This window comes from Mastomys coucha, unplaced genomic scaffold, assembly GCF_008632895.1.
Source record: "Mastomys coucha isolate ucsf_1 unplaced genomic scaffold, UCSF_Mcou_1 pScaffold7, whole genome shotgun sequence".
Taxonomy (NCBI): domain Eukaryota; kingdom Metazoa; phylum Chordata; class Mammalia; order Rodentia; family Muridae; genus Mastomys; species Mastomys coucha.
This window is the reverse complement of record NW_022196913.1, coordinates 60,532,145-60,536,183: the sequence shown is the minus strand read 5'-3', so window position 1 is coordinate 60,536,183 and position 4,039 is coordinate 60,532,145.

The window sequence follows — 4,039 nt, the reverse complement described above, 5'->3', positions numbered from 1 at the left end:
AGACAAACAGAGGCTGCTCTGAGCCTGCAGCTTGCTTTGAGCAGCACATAAAAACCTTCTCTAAAACACTATCAGGTGGCACATCTTTAATTCTAGCACTGGGGAGGCAGGCTAGGTTTAGGCCAGCCTGGTCTACCTAGAAATTTCTATATTAGCCAGGAGTATATAGTGAGACCCTGTCTAAAAATCTATTAAAATAAAAACGTATTGATAAAATAATCACTTACTATCAACGACTAATGCCCAGTCAAAAGTAGTCAGGCCCATGATGACAAAAGACCTCATGAGTCAAAGCATCGAAGCCGGTCCACAACACTGCAGACAACAGAACCTTCTCTCCAGCCATAGAACGAGTAGATCTAAAGAAACAAAATGGAAACCATCTATAAGAACAACCACCCTGAGGACTGAAGGGTTAACAGGAGTTAACAAGACAGAAAGAACAGAGAGGGTGTAGGAGAAAAGGTGTTCCCTGCAGAGAAGCCAGTACTGTGGCTTCTCAGGGTAGTTGTTCCTATAGATGGTTTCCATTTTGTTTCTTTAGATCTACTCGTTCTATGGCTGGAGAGAAGGTTCTGTTGTCTGCAATGCTGTGGGCCAGCTTCGATGCTTTGGCTCATGAGGTCTTTTGTCATCATGGGCCTGACTACTTTTGACTGTGCGTTAGTCGTTGATAGTAAATGATTATTTTATCAATACATTTTTATTATATTTTAGACCACCAAAGAACCGACAGGAAACAAGGGCCAGAGTGTGGTGTGCATGTGGGGGGCCAAGCAGGGGCTGGCTTCTGTTGAGCGTTTTCACATCTGTCCTGAGAAACACTACTGAAAGCAACCTCGGAAGCTGTCAAAGGTTTTGAGCAGGAGATGGCCTGAAGAAATGGGTCTTGGAAGATCATTTTAGTCTCCTACTAGGCTCCGAAAGAACCTTCTCCTCTTGTTCTGAGAGAAGTCACACAAAAATCACGAGGTCTATAATGAGGCCACGCCACTGACCCACGGATGGCAACACTGAGTCAGAGTGAATGGCTTGTCTTAAGGGCCCTTATGGAGACCTGTGGTTCATTTCCTTTAGGGACAGCATAGACAATAATCAGTAAAGAAGATTCTGGCAGTCTACATGAGAGCTGTAGCCTTGCAGGGCACAGGAGCCTGTGTACATGCACACATGTGTGCAGTAGGGTTAGATTGGTGCTTTAAAAAGACAAGATTTCCACCCCAGTGATGACTTAAGCTCAGCAGGGCTGTGTAATAAGGACACATGCTCCATGAGATTCATAGCAGCCTTATTTATAATAGCCAGAAGCTGGAAAGAACCCAGACGTCCCTCAACAGGATACAGAAAATGTATCCTGGAGGAGTAGATACAGAAAATGTGGTACATTTACACAATGGAGTACTACTCAGCTATTAAAAACAATGAATTTATGAAATTTTTAGGATGGATGGATCTGGAGAATATCATCCTGAGTGAGGTAACCCAATCACAAAAGAACACACGTGGTATGAACTCTCTGATGAGTGGATATTAGCCCAGAAGATCAGAACACATGAAGTACAATCCACAAACCACATGAAGCTCAAGAAGGAAGACCAAAGTGTGGATACAAAGCATGGAGCAGAGACTACCTCACCTGGGGATCCTTCCCATATTCAATCATCAAATCCAGACACTATTGTGGATGCCAGCAAGTGCAGGCTGACAGGAGGCTGATATAGCTGTCTCTGGAGAGGCTCTGACAGTGCCCGACTAATACAGAAGTAGAGGCTCACAGCCATCCATTGGACTGAGCACAAGGTCCCCAATGGGTGAGCTAGAAGAAGGACCCAAGGAGCTGAAGGAGTTTTCAGCCCCTTAGGATGAACAACAATATGAACTACCTAGTACCCTTAGAGCTCCCAGGGACTAAACCACCAACCAAAGAATACACATGGTGGGACTCATGCTCCAGCAGCATATGTAGCAGAGGATGGCCTAGTCAGTCATCAAGGGGAGGAGAGGCCCTTGGTCCTGTGAAGGTTCTATGCCCCAGTGTAGGGGAATGCCAGGGCCAGGAAGCGGGAGAGGGTGGGTTGGTGAGCAGGGGGAAGGGGGGAAAAAGGGGATGGAATAGGGTTTTTGTTTTTTTTTTCTAGAGTGGAAACCAGGAAAAGGGAGAACATTTGAAATGTAAATAAAAAAAAATCCAATAAAAAAAAAAACACTTGTTTTTCATCCAAAATAAAATGAAATAAAATAAAATAAGATGATGAGATTTCCACCCCAGTGCTGACCTAAGTTCAACAGGGCTGTTTCCAGGGGATGTGAACAATGTCAAAGCATGCTCCCTTTGTTGGAGGGCCGATACACTACCTCAGTGGCGTGTGAAGCTCCTCCCACCTCGTGCTGAGTTGGAGGCATTACAGATATATCACCTACCCAGGGACAGCCACTCCCACCCTCACAGTGTTCGTCAACCCCCTAAGCTGCCAGGCCTTTGTTCCTGCACGCCAAGGACCTGCCAGCTTGTCCCTCAACCTGAAGCAGACTCCCATAGGATTGTACATAGGTCATGACCCTATCAGGAGCTCCCACCCACTTCTGACCCACGCTTTGCGCCCACCAGAGAAGCCTCAAGTGGAGAGCGGGAAGACCACCTATCTGCCCGGGCTCCTTCTCGGGCAATGGTGGAGCCTTTGAGGGGAAAGTTCGTTTTGTCAATCAGCCCATTGTTGGCCTGCCAAGCGCAGGCTCATCCTCCCCCGATGTGTCACTGGGTGCTGTTGACACAGATGTCAACTGTCAAGGGTGCCCTCCACCCTCCAACTCCCTCCTAGGGCATCCAGCAGACCCAGCACAAGGGCCTCTGTCGCAACGCTCCTCACTGGCCCCTTGCAAGAACCACGGATTGCCACACCTTCGGAATTGCCAAGACCTGACTGGATACTTCATCATGTGGATTGGCCACGGAGGTGGCAGCTGACAGGAGCGGGTATGGCAGATACTTGACTCTTCGCCAGGTGACAAATCCCAACTGAGTGAAACCTGCAGGCTTCACCGTGCACGCCTCCTCCCGCCCTCCCCACCAAAGGGGCAGGTGGCAGCTTCCTGGGGCCCATTCCTAGGATGGAAAAAAGAGAGACGCCACGTTTCCATGATCTAGGCATACATAGGCCCAGCAAGCAGGCTACAACCACAGTCCTGGCCAGTCTGCTCCTATCCCTTCCCTAGCCACCTCAGATCTGTCTCTAGCCAGGGAGAAGCAGGCACACTGGGAATCTGGGCAGCGATGCCCACTGGCCTCATTTCCATTGTTATCATTATGAGTCCCAGTGTACTTCCAAATAGGGGTCATAGGGGTATGACAGTTACCAGACGGTAGAGACAGCACGAGTCCCAGAGTAGAAGCAAGGCCCAAAATTTACTGAATTCTATTTCCAAGGAAACCTGATACAGCTCACATTAAATCACACGATCCTATGGAAACTTACCTGGGTATGCCACCATGACATGGCTGAGCTCAAAGTCTCCATCTGGGTTTCCAAAAAATGTCCACCAACCTCAACTAACACGACGAGGAGGGACGTTGTTGGGTTTGTCATCTATGCTATATTACAATATGCACAGGCCCCGGCAAGCATGTTACTAGACATCCCCAAGGAAAGAGAAGGCACCACTTGCTCAAGTCGGCAGAGAGTCGGGCTTCCCAGCTGGTGTCTAGGGGGAACAGTGACTTAAGCTGAGGTGGGAATGAGCCCAGGGCTAAGGAAGTGTGTGAAGCTGATATCACAGACCACTGAGTCTTCCTTCCACCATCACCCCTACTGTTCAAGTAAGTGAAGCAAGGCCTGCTGGGAAAAGGACTTCTGTCAGACCAGTCAAGTGAGGCCCAAGGCCCAAGGCTTGGCTTGTGAGGCCAGTGTTCCAGCCACCATGATAGAACATTGTTTAGACCAGGAGATGACGCCCAGGGCCCCTTCTCAGAACACGCTGTTATACATGGCTAATGATCTCTCCCCAAGATCAGGCCAGATTTCCTACCCAGAGGCCAATCCCA